The following is a 19,329-nucleotide window of genomic DNA, read 5'->3' as shown; positions in this document are numbered from 1 at the left end:
GTATAAAACAATTTGTTATGCGCAATAATGGTTTCTGGATATACATTCTTACATTTCGTCTGAGTTTTGATTTGCCTCTTACATGATGGTTACACCCAATTAACCTCATAGTTCATACCTGCAGAAAATAATCAAAGATATAATTGGTGATTCACGTGTGGATAAAGATTTGAGTGTTTTTCTAATTAATAAAGAATAAAGTGTTTCTTAAGTAATAGCTGCACTCTTGATCACATGATTTTGGTTGTTGATCACTTTGATTTAGATTCTAATCTTATTCAAATACTTTTGATTCTTTGAGATTACGTCTTTCTCGTGCATTTCAATCTTTGCAATTTAATAATCTTCTTAAAATGGGATTTACATGTTTAGTTCTAGAGAGGCCCTTGATTTGGATTTGGGGTTGTACTTTACTCAATTTCGGGATAAGTTAATAATTTCACATTTTATTGCACTATATTTCAAATCAATTACAACATATTTAAACTTTTGTTATACCATTTTCCAACCTAGTTACATCAAAGAGCAAACTTGTGGAAAATAAAACTTGTAAAGCCCTCGATCCCATTAATATTACACATGCAGTTAATATTATAATAAAGGAAAAATTGTCAAATTGATCCCTTTCATTTTTGATAATTTTTTTAGTCCCTCACAATTAGAATTAGCTAAAATAGTCCCTTAAATATATATTAAAAAATGCATCCTTACGGTCACAGAGCTGATTTTTTATTAGTTTTTTAGCCAAAAAGTGCACACCTCTTAGGTGCCCACAATTTTGATGGCAAAATGGGAACACAATTTATTTTCTTCCGAAAAAACAAAGCACAAGACAATCATATGACCACCTCTTGAATAGAGAATCCTAATTTTTATCCACCAACCTCATAATCGAACACGAAAGAGTAACCTGCAAGTGACCTTTATGCTTTCTTGTTCGACTATGAGTTTGGTGAATAAGAATTAGAACTCTAGAGAAGTGTGTTAAACTAATCATGTACATGTGAGTGCACTGCGCAGTGGAAATCTAAATATACTTACCTCTAACCATTGTTGTCAAGTACAAGTTGATCTCTTCTTGTGTCTTTAACTCCTTCTTGATTATTCTAACAAAAACAAATTATGTAGAAGAAGGAAAAGCAAAAAGAGAATTTAGAGTAAAGATCTTCTAGCCTATACCTAACCCAAAAAAGTGTACAATTGATGGAATACCATAGGCTATTCATAGGTTAGGTTAGGGACCCTTACTGGCAAATACAAAAATCCCTAGGGTTTCCTTCCATTAAGGAAATCTTGCCAAAATTCATAACTGACTTAAAATTTTTTGACTAATTGATTGATTTGATTGATTAACTGATTAAATAAGACATCAATTAATAGTAGATATCAATCAATCATAGACAAATAGAAGGTACTAATTAATTATTAACAAAATGTCAATCCATTAATCATGATGTCAATCAATCATTATATAATGGGAGATGCTAATTAATTATTGACAAAATGTCAATCAATTAATTATGATATCAATCACTTTAGAATCAATTATGTATGTCACAATTGCCTCAAAAGAGGCAAGTCTTACATTCTCCCACTTGACCCACATGAAATAGTCAGATAACTTATGAGTGACTAACTACCTAAAAATGGGCATAAACCTTGTTTGTCACTCACCAAATACAGTAGTTATGTAACAGTTGCTTAATTAGAAAATAATAATACACGAATCATGGCGGTTTTGCTCTCATGGCAAACACTTCCTTCCATGTATTACAATGTATTATACTTCCTAACCAAGTGATTTAAAAGAACTTTGTGAATAACTTCGTATAAGTTATTCAGGGTTCAACTTTATGGATCACATGATCCTTACTTTATACATGAACAACAATGTGCACAAAATCATGTAAATATAAATATATCGAGTGTCTAGACAATAACAATAGTTTGAGAATAATAGCAAAATACTAAATGAACTACTGAGTTCCATGTGAGTTATTTGATCATTAACAATTCAGCCGGCAACCTTTAGTTGTTTGATCAACGATAATAACTCTTTCTTGTATACTCAATAGCTACCTTTTGCTTTTCAAATAACTATTGAATACCTTATGTCGACTTGCCTATTTTGACTCTTGCTCTTTCATGTTGATAGGGTGTTAATTGTTGGTTATTTTATTGTTAATTTTTCCCTTTATCCTTGCCAAATATTGTTTTAATTATTAATATTTACTTATATTTGGTATTGGACTCAATTTCAGGAAGTGAAACAGATAACTACAAAAAATGAGGGATTTTCCACTATACAATTGAGACTTCAAACAGTTGGGCCCCATATGGTGCTACAAGGAAGCCTTTTTCGGTTGCTGGCCCACAAGGAGAAGAAGAAAACGATTTCCTTTTCTTTGTGCTGATGAGGAGTGCATTGTACTAGCTAATTGACTAGCAATAGGAAACGAGAAAACAGGACATTAGGTAGCACTTGACTTTTTGTCTTATCTTTTCCTTATCATCCGAGAGACCAACAAGGGAGAGAGGTAGTCATTTGTTTAGAAGAGGGAACTTTGGTCTTTCGGGGAGAGCTCTTATCGAGAGCCTTTATGAATAGTTTGAGACAGTTTTTAGGATAGTTTTAGTTTTCTTTTCTTAGCTCTTTCGCATGGTTGTTCTCCATTAATGGAGGACTAACCTCTTGATTCTAGTCAAGGGGACAACTGAAGACTTGGTTCAACAATTACTGTGAGATCGAATTTATTTTAATTGTTTCCTCCATTTATTGGTATTCATATGTTTCCTGCTTTTAACTGTTATAGCTCTTGTGTATGATTGATTAGTGCGCAATAATTAATTATTCATATAGGCTATTTTGCTAAATAGAGGTAATTGAATCCGTAATTATTCGTTATCTCTATCTTAGTAGCGACTGGCGTAATTGGGTTTATGTCAGGGGAGCATACGATCTAACTTAAACAAACCCTCGTAGCGTGTTTGTTAGTTAGAATTGGGCATTTCTAATTATTAATGCAATCTAGAAATTAAATCCTACGGTCGTACCTAGGGTTGTTTTTGGATTAGAGAAATAGTTAACGGTCGTACATTAACTATCGAGAAATTAAGGAAAGGTTGGTTGTTTATCGCGTGCATGACAACTATAACTAATCTATTAATAAAAATGTGGAATTATCTGTGAATCAATGATCAGTGCCTGAACCATTTCTGAAGTGTACCCTTGGCTAGAGTTTCTCCAATTAATTCTTTAAGTTAATTATTTTCTGCAGTGAATTTATTTAGTTAGTATTTGATCCAAAAACCCCCCATACTTTGGACTCTAGAAGAAACGAATTATCCCCAGTCCCTGTGGATTCGACCCTACTCACCGCTATATACAAAATCTGTATTTTTCTCGAGTAGGTTTTTATTATTGCACAGGTTCGGCACCTATCACATGTATACATAATGAAAGGGTATAGTCAAATCAAATATCTATAATGGCTATAATACAATATCGATAAACTTTGTGCCAAATAGTAGATGCCTGTGGTATAACTTCATAGCATCTTTGGTGAATTTATATTCATTCCAATGCATGATGTGAACATTATGCAATTGTTCATTATTATTACTTAAAAGTAATTAAAGAACTCTTGCATGAAGGTCTTAAGATAGATTAACTATATTTTACATTCTATTTTGTGAATATCAATGATAGAAGGATTTCACAAATATCATGATTGAGAAAAACTCTCATAGTATTACTCCCACTAACCTTAATGTATATTAATTTACTAGAAAAAATTCTTCTAAGATCAAATGAAAAATAAATTAATATACTATTGAGAAGAAATAATTTAAATTGCATTCTCTACAAATGTATTATGGTGACACATGTGTACACCTAATTATCAAGAGTCACGTTAAGGATATTTGTTTTCATATTTAATGTAACTCTAATAGTGAGTTACTAGTGTCATAATTACCCTAAATAAAATCTCTCAAATTTGGTAGAGATTTTGTGATAATTTGTGACATTATTCCTAAATATGGAGATTTCTCGATTTGCACCTTATAAAAACATCATCCATTTCATCCTTAAACTCTTGTAGATATACAACATAGTAACCAGAGAATTTCAATTCTCTATAGAGAACATTTTGCCTCCCACTGTCTCAAAGATATGTCAATCAGTAGGTTCAAAGTAGATTTATCTTTATGTGTTTATTTGACAAGGAGTTTTTTCAATTGATTGCTTATCTAAAATAATTAAATAATTATTTTGAGAAAAACTATCAATTTTCCATATGCAAAAGAGTCAAATATGAATCCTTACCATTTCAAAACCCCATTCTAGAGTCAAAACACTCCCACTTACTTCATGTTCTTAAGAAATTTAAATCTTCAGTTCTAATAATTCTTGAAATGTAAAGGAATCAAAATTTCTTGAAGTAAAATAGCCTTATTTCCTTTGTACAGCTTCTTTATGTTCAGGTTGATTATCCTCACAAAACAGAATATAATATTTTAAACTTGATTTCCATCCATACCATAATCAAAGTGGTGTTTAAACAACATTGGAGGAAATTATTTAAGTATACTTCAATTTCAAGGCATTACTCACAAGATATAAAGATTGTCAAAATGTTATATTCACAACTATCTCATTATTTCCTTAAGATACATCATTTTGGATATAACTAATCAAGCATTGTTTTACTCATTAGCAATGCTTTATAATTAAAGAATTTATAAAATGAGCACTGACAGGTTGTCGATACCTGTGCAATAATAAAAATGAACCTAATTGCCAATTAAAATAATCAAAACCCAATTCTGAGTACTGGAACAAGGACTCTAGGTGTGTAATGGGTTATTTGATTCACCCTATTCCCGAAGAGTTTGTTTAACCCGATATACCAGAATGGGATTGCTTATTCACAAGGAATTATTGATTTGTAAACAGGACAAGTATGATCGTATTCTCAGGTATTGGAAAAAATTTGTTTCTTTTCAAATCCACAGTAACAAGGGGGTGTTTCTGTATAAATGATGACAATCAAAGTAGTTCAAATAAAATCAAATAGTTAACTAAAAATTAAATGACAATTTACTAAAATCAGATTAATGATACTAAAGATCTAGCCAAGAAATAACTTCGGCAATGGTTTGCCTAATTGATCATCGATGCAAAGGCAATTCCAATTATTTACTAATAAATAGGTTATAATTGTTAAACAAGCGATGACAATCAATCCCTCCTTACTGTGTCGGTGATTAAGGTATGCCCGTTAATCACTGCTCTAATTTAGAAATAATCCTAAGTACACCCCTAAGATTTAATTCCCCAATTGCCTTACGTATTAGATAAGCCGTATTTTAACCAAATAACGCACTAGTAGGGTTATTTTAGATTAGCCTGCGTATTCCCCTGATACAAATCCAATCATGCCAATTGTCACTATTTTAGGACAATTAAACAATTACGATTTTAATACTCTAATTGACAATAGGTTGCCAAATTAATTCCACATCCGGATCCAAGATAATCAATTAATTAAATAACCATAAGCACTGCAATAAGGAAATATGCAAATACTAATAAATAAGAGAAAAAGATAAAATTAAATCGATCTTACAATTTTTAGACGAACCAAAGCCTCCGTTGTTTCTTGATTAGAAAAAGAGATTTAGTTCATCCTTGATGCGAAAAACCCACACAAAGCTATAGAAAAAGTAGCAGCCATTGTCCTTCAAGATTGGGAAAATTCAATTCGTTGGAATAAAGCAAAAAAGCCAAGCTACCCAAAGTGATCAATTATTTTTCCTTGTCATCACAAATGAAGGAACAACTACTAATAAAAGACGGAAAGGAAAAGTCAAAGGGAAAAGCTAAAAGTAGTGCCTGTAGTCTACTTTATTTTCCTATCTAAGTCCTCCTTTCTTTCTACTTTGCGGCTGCTCCACTCCAGAAGAAAAGGGCAGCTCCTCCCGGTCTTCTCCTTTTCGCTCTCTTCGCCCTTGGATGCCGTATTTGCCCCTGAAATAAGGGCTGCTACTTGAACTCCTTTTCTGATAACTGTCAAATTGGCGCTTGTTCTGGTATTTTTATTCTAACCCCTGTAATATATGTAAATTTTTAAAAGTGAGTAGAATCTGACAATTAATCCATATCGAGTCAGGTAATAGGGAAAATTAATTATAAAATAAATAAAAAAATTGCAACTTATCAATTTTTCCTACACCTAAACCATGTTTGCCCTCAATCATGAAAATAGCAAACAAACACCAATATTTAATAATGACTATTGCTCCATCTACTATATTACCAAGATACCAAGAAAAACATAGATCAAGCATCAGTGATTAAGATCCAAGAAATATCACCCTAACTAGCTTCTAAACCACAAACTTCTCCAATTTCAGGTTAACTAATCTAAGAAAAAGGAATGGTCACTCAACATTAATAACAAATAGTCCAACTATTAACCAAAATCTCAATATTAAATTTACAAATCGGCAAACTGACTTTTATCACACACTAACACAATCTTCACTTTTTTTATCACGTTTTCTATTTTTTTCTTTTTTTTTTTTTCAATAGTAACAAAAGATTTAGTCTCTAGCTATTGGAGTCTTTTGATGCGAACTCCAACATTTGCTAGATGAAGGAACCCGATTACTCAACTCCTATCACTATACGACCACGTACTCATAGAAATTTTTACTTTTTGACGTGAGAATCAACACTTTAGGTGAAGATCCCCGGTTACTCAGTAGTAACAAATAGCGGAGTACAGTCAATCTTATTTCACAGCCAAATAACACAATAATTCAAAATAACACATCAAAAGAAAACAAAAACAGCAGCAGCTAGTCTCATTTCTTCAAACATGGAGAACTAAAATTAATAATTGGACCAATTTACATGAAAATGCTAACAATCATTCCATATGCCTAGAAAAGGTAACCAAAAAAATCAAAAGAGTCAAGCAATCACCGATATTCACCAAAGAAATGTTCTTGGATTCAACCACATTAACTAGATACACTTTTATTATTAAAACTTGGCAATAGCAGAATTAGAGTCAACAATCTAACATCAAATCTTGGCAGTCATACGAAGGTTGATCACAAAAAAAAAGTAAATAAAAACTAGACATATAACAAACTAAAAATGAAAGAAAAACCTCTGAAAACTAAAAACTAAAAATACCAGCACTACAACTGAGCCTCCCTACATCTAAATGACACATTGTCCTCAATATGACAAATAAATAGCAAAAGCAAGGAGAAGGGCAACGGAACTTCCTTGAAATCATGGGGACCATGTCGGGGCCACATCGGCGGGCTAGGCGCAAAAGAAGGAGGAAAACCCGCGTGCTGCATAAAGGCCGCTAGATTCTGGACAAGTTTGGCCACATTGGCATCAATATTGGTTACCCGAGCATCCAAAATATCAACCTGTACCTGTAGCTCGTTCCAGTCATTAGCCCCTGGGGTTGGAGTGGAGGTAGACGGGCCGGCATTACCGCTAGCAGTGGAGAAACGGGAAAAAGAGGATCGAGGGGGAACTCGAGTCGGTCCTGGGGGAGTAACCTCCCAACCACTATCACCCTCCCGGACCAATCCCATTTTGTCTAAACAAGGAATGTCTATGGGCTCCATTTGACAGGCTACATGCAAATCATGGTTAGAGAGATCAAGCACATACAAATTAACAGTCAAATGAGTAATATATGACCCAAGAATTAGGCGATGCTTCTTTTTAGCCAAAATAGATTTGAATTGAGAAGCGAGCCAACACCCCAGATTAACCTTAATGTTGTTATGCATGCACCAAATAAAGAAAAATTCTGGTTTAGACAAAATGCCCGAGCTATCTCGCCTACCCGAGAAGCTATAGGCCAAGAAACGCTGGATATAGCGAGACTCCGGGTCCTTCAGATAAGAACTCTTAGACTGGTGAGGGTCGTAATCAGCATGGTCTACAAACATGTCCTCTCAAATATATTGATAGCAGGAGAAGAATGGCTCACGTAGTCATAGGCGCTCTCGGTATATTCACGAGATTCGGCATAGGGCCGATCAATAAAATCAAAGACTAGATTGAAATCAGTGATGGAGTGGTGGAACTCTTGACCCATTAATCGAAAACGGATAACATTGGGGGTAGAGACTGTGTAACCAGTAGGAAGGTCGAATTCAAATGTGGCATAGAACTCCCTAACCAATTCAACAAAAGCCGGACGGTCAACAATATAAGAATAGGGATGCCACCCAATGACTGCAATCAATCGGTCAAAATCACCTAATATTCAGAAGACCCAAGGTGGCGGCGTCCCGATATCGATAGGGAATAATCCGTCGTTCACAACAAACAGCATATTGCTGCTTGTCGGCGGCTCTGGTAAAGTTCAAATTACCCCCAAAATGCGAAGAGTCAAAAATATGGATGCCTCTTTGCCTCTTAAGGCGACCCTTCTTCCAGCGGAAGAAGTGTCGTGCAAGGGGTCAGAGGCAGGAATAGTGGGCTGGAGTGGTTGAGGCTAAAAGGTTCTAGGTGTCCTAGACCTAGAGGAGGACCGAGGCCTCCCATTTTCTCTAAATGTCACTCCAAAAGCACAACAAATGCTCCAAAGACTTAGCAATTGAAATCAATAGACAAAAAACTCCAGCAAGTCTATTAGACGCAGCCAACAACAATAAGCAGTGGAAGTGGCACAGTAGCCTTCCAATTCAACAAACAAATGCAGAAATTACCCAACAAAAAGCACTTCAATGGACTCAAGACGGAAATCAGCAAAATAGAACTCAAGTGATACCCAAAAATGACCCCAACAAAGTAGTGAATCCAACCAATTTGAATAAGTAAAATATGGTCAGAAATGCCTCCCAAATATCAACAGAGGGAGACACAACTTGCCCATTCAAAATCTCTCTAAATGGCTCCAATTGGAAAAGAACAACTCGGTCACAGATGCCCAGTGGTCAATTAGGCAGCTAATCACATAGGATTAATAAATTATATGCAAACTACCACAACCCGTACCACTGATGCACACACAGGTGAGAAACAATTCAAATGGCCAACCCAAACCTTTGAAAAATCCCAACCAACACTAAAATTACCCAATCTGTCAAACACTGGTTTCAGTAACACAGATGCAATCACACAAAATTACCCAATCAAAACCATAAAAATCCAAATCCCATCAATATCAAGAAATCAAAATATTGGATACCACAAAATTAAGAGAAAAACTGGCACTAGGGAGGATGGCTACGGGCGGTGGGCGGCGAGCGGAGAGGGCAAGCAGTGGAGAGGCGCGCGCGGCAATGGGGGGAAGGGAGACCGCGGGCGGTGCGAGGTGTGAGCGAGAGAGAGAGAGAAACACGCGCGATGGAGACCATGGCTGAGGCAGCTGGCGGCGAACAAGTGAGGGAAGAGAGGAGAGAGGGAGAAGGCGGCGCGGCTCTGGTGGAGGGTTGCGTGTGAGATGGCGTGCACAGGTGGTGGCGGCGCGCGATGATCACGCGCTTGTTGCGCTTGGACCTGCGGCGAGGTGGAAGAGAATCGCGTGGTGGATGCTGCTGTGCTAGGTTGGACGGTGACTCGCGATGGAGAAAGATGGAGGGCTGGCGACATGTGCAAGGGGGAGCGGCAAAGAGGCGCGGCATTCGCGAGGCGCATGTGGGATGAAGGGGTGAGGTGGCGGCGATGAAGAGGGAGTTTTGGCCAAAGAGAAGGAGAAGGAAATTGGGGAAGAAGAAAGAAAGAGAAGAGGAAGAAAGAAAGAAAAAGAAAGAAAGAAAAAAGAGAAAAGAAAAAAAAATATTTTTTTGGTGGTTTTTTTTTGAATTGACATTTTAAAATTTGAATTTTGCAAAAAACAAAATCGTAGGTTACAACGGAAAGTATTTTTATCTTTATCTTTCTAAAATTTTTTTTCTTTTGATTTTGGGTCGTCAAACATGGCATCGGCACGCCAAGATTGGAAAACATCCACTGACTTTGGGAGTCACTGACACGGCGTGGGCAAGCTAAGATTTCACTTCCTGTCAACGTCGCAAGATATTGAGATTTTACCAACATGGCGTGGGCATGCCAAGATTGATAAACTTCCATTGACCATAAGGCTGGGGTTTAGACGATTAATGCGTGCCCACCTTGTGTGGGTATACCAAGATTCCCTGTCCTGGTCACAGTAGAGAAAATTGTAAGGTTTGGTGCAACCCAATGAGTACAAACAATATCACAATGATGCACAAAGATATATCAAATTTAAGCACAATAAAGAAAACTTAATTAAAGAGAAAAGATAAGAAATGCAAACCAAATATCAATCCAATAGCCTCTTCAATAGATGGCGATGCTAACCAAGATGTACAAGTGAAGGCTCACTCCTTTCTCACCCCAAACACACTTTGGTTGAGCCAAGGAGTTTTACAACTATTCTAGTTAACCCTCAACAACCTACACTTGAAAGATCACTCACCCAATTAAAAACTATTTTATACAAATGAGGCAACCTTCACCAAGGTTTTACCACTTCAAGTGATAGGTTCACCTTCACCAAGGTTTTACTCCTCCTAGAGAGTAACTTTCACTTGAGCAACCTCACAACCCAACTTCCCCAATCCCTTATACAACCAACAAAGAATCTTTCTACTCAAAAATCTCACTTGTAAGCTTGTATTTTGTGTTGGCAAAAGTCCCTTGTCTTCTTGTTCTTTGGGGTTTTTATAGAATGTGAGAAATGGCTCCAAAAGACTCTCCAACGGTCAAATATTAAATGCTGTCAAAACTAGCCGTTGGCCTGCCGGACGTCCGAACCCTGCGTCCAAATCACCTGTCGGAGTCCGAACCCTGCGTCCGAACGTCGTCAGAGAGTCATCAAATCTTTGCGAAATTTCTCGGACGTCCGATGCGATCGATGTGCGTCCGAGGCGTGCGTCCGATCCTTCCGGACGTCCGATGCTTCCTCACGAGCGTCCGACAGAGTTTCCTTCTTGATGTTCTTCATCCTTTCGGACGTCCGATAGCTTCCTTTCGGACGTCCGACATGAGTGCCCTGTTTTTGCTTCTTCTTTTGTGCCACAAGAATCTGTTCTAACAAATTGCTCACATAAAAACATTAGCCCAAATCTACATTTTGGTTTGTTAATCATCAAAACCAAGGATTGATCGACCAAGGTCAACAATCTCCCCCTTTTTATGATGACAAACAAAATGAAGATTTCTTTTATCAAATAAGTTCAAATAAAGCTCCCCCTTAGAAAGTGCCAACATACAAAGAAATTTCAATAAATCCTACTCCCCCTTTTGGCATCAATCAAAAAAATAAACTCCCCCTTTATTTTTCAAATCAAGACCATATTGAATATCAAAATTTTCAATTGTACTTACAACCATATAGCACTTCTTGGATCAAATCTTCATGATGTACCTAAATATGAGAAATTTCATTTGGTACCCTATCTTTATAGGGTCCTTGTGAGTTAATACGACATGATCTAGCAATCCACATGGATTACATGCCATTTCTCATATTTTTCTTTACATAACAATCATTTTGCATATGTCCAAATTTGCAACAAAAGTGACACATGATAGAAGTATTTTGCACATAGGTGGATTTAATGCAACTAATTTTCTTACTTCTTATCATAGCAAACTTATTTGTGCCTTGAAAAGATTTGCTTTCTTTTGTTTGAGAAAACATTTGTTTTTCATTTTGGAGAAACTCGTTCAAGTCATTAATTCTTTTCTTTAACAAATTTTGTTCCTTCAACATTTTTTCATAAAACTTTGTTTTCTCTTCCAACTTCCTTTTCAAATTATTTTTGCAATCAAAAACACTTTTTTGATTTTTTAAATCATCATTTTCCATTTTCAAACATTTGTTTTCTTGACAAAGTTTGGAGTTTTCTTCCAACAAATCATTTATTTTTGTTTTCAAATCTTTATTTTTAGCATAAGATTTTCTCAAACTTTTATGCATTTTAATCATAAGAATTTTCACATCATCATCTTCATTATCTTCATCACAAGAAGAGTGATAAGAACTTACCTCATCTTCTCCAACAGCCATTAGTGCCATTTGGGCCAACTCTTCTTTTTCTCTTTTTGAATTGCATTCATCCCATGTAATTTTGCAATCTCCTCTTGAACATCTCTTGTTGAAGATCTTCTTGAAACTTTTAATGTGAGGAGTTATATTATTGTCCACTTCCATGATTTCCTTACCCATGAAGGATGGGTTATCCCCCACTTGAGATGCTTTAAAAGCTATGCCTCTCTTATACATTCTTGCATTTTCTTTCTCTTGCACTTTGAATTTCAGCTTTAATTCATAAGAGGTTAGGAAATTCACAAGAGATTCAATGGACATAGAATTTAAATCCTTTGCCTCTTCTATAGTATTTATTTTGTTTTCCCATTCTTTTGGCAAGGTATTCAAAATCTTTCTATTTTTCTCACCCAAAAAATATTCTTTTCCAAGCAATTTAAGATCTTCAATAATGTCACAAAATCTACTACACATCTTATCAACATTTTCAAGAGGATGCATTTTGAAAAATTCATATTGAGAAACAAGCAAAGATTTCTTTTGTTCTTTAATATCTTGGTTACCTTCATGAAATACACACAATTTATCCCAAATATTTTTAGCTGATTTACAACCTTTAATCCTACTAGATTCATTTACATCTAATGCATTGTACAATATACACATGGCCTTGGCATTCAAAGAAAGATATCTCTTGTTTTTTTCATTCAATTCTTGTCTAGTCTTTAATCTACTCAAATTGGTGGTAGAGTCAACTATTCTAGCTTCATAAGGACCATCTTCTACCACATACCATAATTCAATATAAACGGATTGTAAGAAAATCATCATTCTTTGTTTCCACATGCTAAAATGAGAACCATTAAACATAGGTGGTCTATCAATAGATTGCCCTTCTAAAAAAGAAACTTTTATGGTTGCCATGATCTTTACTCTAAGCGGTTAAGCTTGATCAAAAGAGACCAAACTCTGATACCAATTGTAAGGTTTGGTGCAACCCAATGAGTACAAACAATATCACAATGATGCACAAAGATATATCAAATTTAAGCACAATAAAGAAAACTTAATTAAAGAGAAAATATAAGAAATGCAAACCAAATATCAATCCAATAGCCTCTTCAATAGATGGCGATGCTAACCAAGATGTACAAGTGAAGGCTCACTCCTTCCTCACCCCAAACACACTTTGGTTGAGTCAAGGAGCTTTACAACTATTCTAGTTAACCCTCAACAACCTACACTTGAAAGATCACTCACCCAATTAAAAATTATTTTATACAAATGAGGCAACCTTCACCAAGGTTTTACCACTTCAAGTGATAGGTTCACCTTCACCAAGGTTTTACTCCTCCTAGAGAGTAACTTTCACTTGAGCAACCTCACAACCCAACTTCCCCAACCCCTTATACAACCAACAAAGAATCTTTCTACTCAAAAATCTCACTTGTAAGCTTGTATTTTGTGTTGGCAAAAGTCCCTTGTCTTCTTGTGCTTTGGGATTTTTATAGAAGGTGAGAAATGGCTCCAAAAGACTCTCCAACGGTCAAATATTAAATGCTGTCAAAACTGGCCGTTGGCCTGTCGGACGTCCGAATCCTGCGTCCAAACCACCTGTCGGACGTCCGAACCCTGCGTCCGAACGTCGTCAGAGAGTCATCAAATCTTTGCGAAATTTCTCGGACGTCCGATGCGATCGATGTGCGTCCGAGGCGTGCGTCCGATCCTTCCGGACGTCCGATGCTTCCTCACGAGCGTCCGACAGAGTTTCCTTCTTGATGTTCTTCATCCTTTCGGACGTCCGATAGCTTCCTTTCGGATGTCCGACATGAGTGCCCTGTTTTTGCTTCTTCTTTTGTGCCACAAGAATCTGTTCTAACAAATTGCTCACATAAAAACATTAGCCCAAATCTACATTTTGGTTTGTTAATCATCAAAACCAAGGATTGATCGATCAAGGTCAACAAAAAATATCAAAACCGACTACTACTCAAGTGAGAAACGACCAAAAGAAAGAATTGAACAACGAAAAATAATAAAACCAATATTTGGATTGCCTCCCAAAAAGCGCATCTCTTTAACGTCTTTGGCCAGACATAGCTAAGTGTCACTAATTTGAATAAGTAGGTGCATCCAGATGTATCAGTTCCACTTCTCCACTTGGAAAGCTCTTATAATAATGTTTGAGACGGTGTCCATTGATCACAAACTTATTGTCTGTCTTAGTACTTTAGATTTCTACTACACCATAAGGAAAGACATAAGTGACTATAAAAGAACTAATCCAAAGGGAACGTAACTTACCTGGGAAGAGCTTAAGCCTGGATTAGTATAGGAGAGCCTTCTGACCAACTACAAAGGTCTTTCTCGAGATTTGTTGGTCATGGAATGCCCTACTTCTCTTCTTGTGAATTAGTGCATTTTTATACGTTTCGTTCATGATCATTTCCAATTCTTGCAACTCCAACTTCCGATGGACACCGGCCTCCTCTAGATTCATGTTACACTCTGCTTTATCGTCCAAAAAATCTTGTGCTCGAATTCCATTGGAAGATGACACGGTTTTCCAAATACCAACCTGTAGGGTGACATGCCGATAGAGGTCTTATATGCAGTCCAATAAGCCCAAAGTGCATCTTCCAACCGTTGACTTCAATCTTTCCTATCTGGTCGCACTATTTTTTCCAAGATGGACTTAATTTTTCGATTCGACACCTCTGTTTGACCATTGGTTTGAGGGTGGCACGACGTTGAGATTTTGTGAAGTACACCATACCTTCGAAACAGTTCAGCTATGGTCTTATTATAGAAATGCGTTCTCCTGTCACTGACAATAGCTCTTGGCATCCCAAAACGTACAAAAATATTAGATTTGATAAAATCTGCAACCACTTTCGAATCATTAGTCCGGGTGACCTTAGCCTCCACTCATTTGGAAACATAATCGATTGCCAACAAGATGTATATAAAACCAAACGATGTAGGAAAAAATCTCATAAAATCTATACCCCAAACATCAAAAATTTCTACAAAAATTAACGGGATTTGGGACATATGATCTCTACGAACTATATTTCCTACCCTTTGACATCAATCATAGGATTTACAAAACACATACGCATCTTTAAACAATGAATGCCAATAAAACCCACTCTCTAATACTTTATGAGCAATTTTCTTTGGTCCAAAATGACCTCCACAGGCAAAAGTATGACAAAAGTTAAATTAACTAAAATTCAGTTTCACTTACACATCTTCTCATCACTTGGTCAGCACATCTTTTTCACAAGTACGGGTCGTCCCATATGAAGTACTTGGCATCACCCTTCAACTTGTCTCTCATTGATTTTGGCCAACCTATAGGGAATTTGCCCGTTATTAGGTAATTTACTAGATCTGCATACCAAGACAATTGAGAATTCAAAGAAAAAAAAAATTCTTCAGGGAATGCATCCTTCAATGTTTCGTTTTCCTTTCCAACTAGTATGCGACTCAAATGATCGCCTACCAGATTCTCTGAGCCTCTTTCATCCTTTATCTCCAAGTCGAATTCTTGCAAGAGTAATATCCATCTAATGAGTCTCGATTTCGCATCTTTCTTAGTCATTAGGTACTGCAACGCTGTATGATCAGAAAATACAATAACTTTAGTACCTAATAAATATGACATAAACTTTTCTAAGGCAAAGAAAATCGCAAGAAGCTCCTTCTCAGTAGTGGAGTAGTTCATCTGAGCTCTATTCAAGGGTTGGGACGCATAGTAGATGATGTGAGTTATCTTTCCTACTCTTTGCCCCAACACAGCTCCCACTACATGGTCACTGGCGTCGTACATGATCTCAAATGGCAAACTCCAATCAGAGAGTCGGATGATTGGTGGCGAGGTTAATAGCTCATTCAACTTATCAAAGATTCTCTCACACTTGTCATCGAATTCGAAAGTCTCTTCTTTTTGTAAAAGTTCGAACAAAGGGGTTCCAATTTTTGAGAAATTCTTGATGAACTTTCAGTAAAATCCTGCATGTCCAAGAAAAGAATGCACTTCTCACACACTCGCGAGGTTAGGTAAAGCAGATATAATGTCTATTTTACCCTTGTCAACCTCAATACCCCTAAAAGATACAACATGACGTAGGACTATCCCATATTCAACCATAAAATGACATTTTTTCAATTAAACACGAGATTAGTCTCTATACATCTCAATAAGATCAATTTCAGGTTATTTAGACAAGCATCGAAATTATCACCATATACACTAAAATTGTCCATGAAAATCTCAATAATTTTCTCCACATATTCTGAAAAAGATGCTTACTATACATCTCTAGAATGTTGTAGGTGCGTTGCACAATCCAAAGGGCATGCATTTGTATGCAAAGGTCCCGAACGAGCATGTGAAGATCATATTCTCTTGATCTTCTGGTGCGATTGTAATATGAAAATATCCTGAAAATTCATCCAGAAAATAATAATAAGCTCGACAAGCTAAACGCTCAACCATTTGGTCAATGAAAAGAAGAGGAAAATGATCCTTTTTTGTGACAACATTCAGTCTGTGGTAGTCCATACACTGCCTCTATCCGGTGAGTTTGTGCACTGGTACGAGCTCGCCCGTTTGGTTGGTTTTCACTGTCACTCTTGCATTTCTTTGGGACTACCTAGACTGGATTCACTCATGGGCTATCTGATATCGCGAATATGATCTACACATTCAACAACTTCAATATCTCTTTTTTCACCATTTCTATCATGAGGAGATTGAGTCTCTTTTGAGTTTGCCGTACAGGTTTGGAATTCTCTTCTAACCTTATTTGATGCATATAGATGAAAGGAATGATCCCCTTAATATCGGCGATGGTCCATCCTATTGCCTCCTTATACTCTCTAAGGACTCGAATTAACATCTTCTCCTGGGTTTCTAATAGTGTAGCTAAGAAAATCACCGAGAGTGTTTCGTTATCGCCTAGATACGCATACTTCAAGTGTTTCGATAGATGTTTCAACTCCAACATAGGTGCCTGCACCATAGATAGTAGTACCCTCTAGTGAGATTCGGGTATAAAAACAGGTGCGAACTCATACCTTTTGGTCATAGTTGGCAATGAGTGTAACGCCCCTATTGTACATTTCAAATCTTCACTTAATTCTACCTCAGGAGTTGTCTCCAACTCAAGGTACTTGGTTAAACCAACCTTCAACTCATCTCTGCCAACAGTTTCAAATACTTCCTGCACCGCAGGGTCAATAGCACTCACAGAGAAAATAGAGCTAAATTTAGAATTTGAGGGATATTTCGCAGTGTCAAAAATATTGAAACGAACAATTTTTTCGTCAAACTCTATGAACAAAATGCCGTTGTTAGTATCTATTTTAGTCTGTGCTATGCTCAAGAAGATTCTACCTAATAGCAAGTGTGAGGGATCGGGGGAATGATAATCATCCATGTCAAGTACATAAAATTAGTTGAAAAAATCAATTCATTAATTTTTACCAAAACATCTTCAATCAACCCATCAGAATATGTATTGATTCGGTCAGCTAATTATATTATGATCCCAGTTTCTTTTAAAGGATCTAAGTTCAAAGAAGCATATATGAATTTTGGCATGACATTAATCGAGGCTCTTAGGTCTAATATGGCCTTTCAAATCAAGGTGTTATTTATCCTACAGAAAATAGTAAACATATTTGGGTCCTCACACTTTGGTGGAAGATTCCTCTAGAGAACTACTGGCACATTCTCCCTCATAATGACTCTTTCATCTCCCATCAACCGCCTTCAGTTGACACACAAGTCCCTCAAAAACTTTACATATTTGGGTACTTATTTGATCGCATCCAGTAGGGGAATGTTAATCTCTACCTTGCGAAAAATCTTCAAGATCTCTTTCTCCTTGTCATGCTTTTTTGGTTTTTCCAACCTGTTAGAAAAGGGAGGTGGATTAGTTTTAATTATAATAATTGGATCCGAGAGTACCTTTGCATCTTTGTTATCTTTGCCCTCCTTTTCCAGCTCTTTTTCAATTCGTTTCCCGTCCTTGTTCTTTGAAATCACCAATTCAGGTCATTAGATTTCTTTCCCGCTTCTTAAGGTCATTACACTTACATTCTTCGGGTTCAATTCAAGTTAAGACGGCAGTTTTCTTTGGACTTGGGATTCTAGGCGGTTAATTGCTATCACCATCTGACTTATCTGACTCTGCATTACTTGTATCTGTCCCAATTGATTCCTCAAATTTTGTAAGTCAGAATCCATCTTGTGTTGATTAGCAATTAATTGCTTCATCATCTTTTTCATAAACGGATTTGAGTTTGAAGGGGGTGGTGGTGGGCGAGGTTGATACTGTTGTTGATACCCTTGCTGTTTATTTGGTGCAAAATTTGACTACCTATTTCCTCCATAGCTAAAGTTAGGGTGATCTCTCTAACCCGGATTATACGTATTCGAGTACGGGTCATATGGCTTTCTTGGCGAAGACGCGTGACCAACCATGTTCACTTGCTCCGCACTTTCTTCTTGGATTATTGGGCACATTTCTGTAAAATGACCCATAGCAGTGCAAATTTCACACACCTTGGCTTGTGATGCATTTCCTACAGCCAAACAAAAAATGTTAGCTCCGTCAATTGCTGCTGGATAGAAGATGTCTTTATCTCATCACTTTGCATGTCAGGACATCCTCCCTCGTACCAAACTGCTGCGAATTCTTGGTCATTCCTTCAATTAGCTCTCACGCTTCTCAAGGAATCTTGTTCACCAATGTCCCTCCACTTGCAGTATTAATTATACTCCTGTCTTTGAAGAGTAGCCCCTCGTAAATATATTGTATGAGCAATTGCTCACCTATTTGGTGTTGAGGACACTTGATACACAACTTCTTGAATCACTCCTAGTAATCATAAAGCGACTCTCTTGGATGCTGTTTGATACGGCATATCTCCTTCCTTAGATTCATAGCTCGAGACACAAGAAAATATTTATCTAAAAACTTTTTCTTCAGTTGATCCCACGCGGTGATGCTACCTGGTGATAGGTAGTACAGCCAGTCTTTTGACGAGTTCTTCAAGGAGAAGGGGAATGCCCTCATTTTTATCTGTTCTTCTGTAATTCCCGGGGGTTTCATGCTGTTGCAAACGGTATCAAACTCTTACAAGTGCTTATACAGCTCCTCACCTGATAAACCATGAAAAGATAGCAAGAGATGAATTAGATTAGATTTTAACTCAAATGAAGTGTTATCATTTAAACTTGAAAAAATAA

The 19,329-nt window shown here is 36.7% G+C and overlaps 1 non-coding gene across 1 annotated transcript; it reads left to right on the top strand.

The window, feature by feature from the left end:
• Nucleotides 1–18,914: 18,914 nt before the first annotated feature.
• On the top strand, nucleotides 18,915–19,021 carry LOC113709182 (small nucleolar RNA R71). Its single transcript, XR_003452603.1, has one exon. It is a non-coding gene; the product is annotated as a small nucleolar RNA R71 (small nucleolar RNA).
• The last annotated feature ends 308 nt before the right edge of the window (nucleotides 19,022–19,329 follow it).

This window comes from Coffea arabica, chromosome 9c, assembly GCF_036785885.1.
Source record: "Coffea arabica cultivar ET-39 chromosome 9c, Coffea Arabica ET-39 HiFi, whole genome shotgun sequence".
NCBI classification, from domain to species: domain Eukaryota; kingdom Viridiplantae; phylum Streptophyta; class Magnoliopsida; order Gentianales; family Rubiaceae; genus Coffea; species Coffea arabica.
This window is presented reverse-complemented; position numbering and strand designations above follow the sequence as displayed.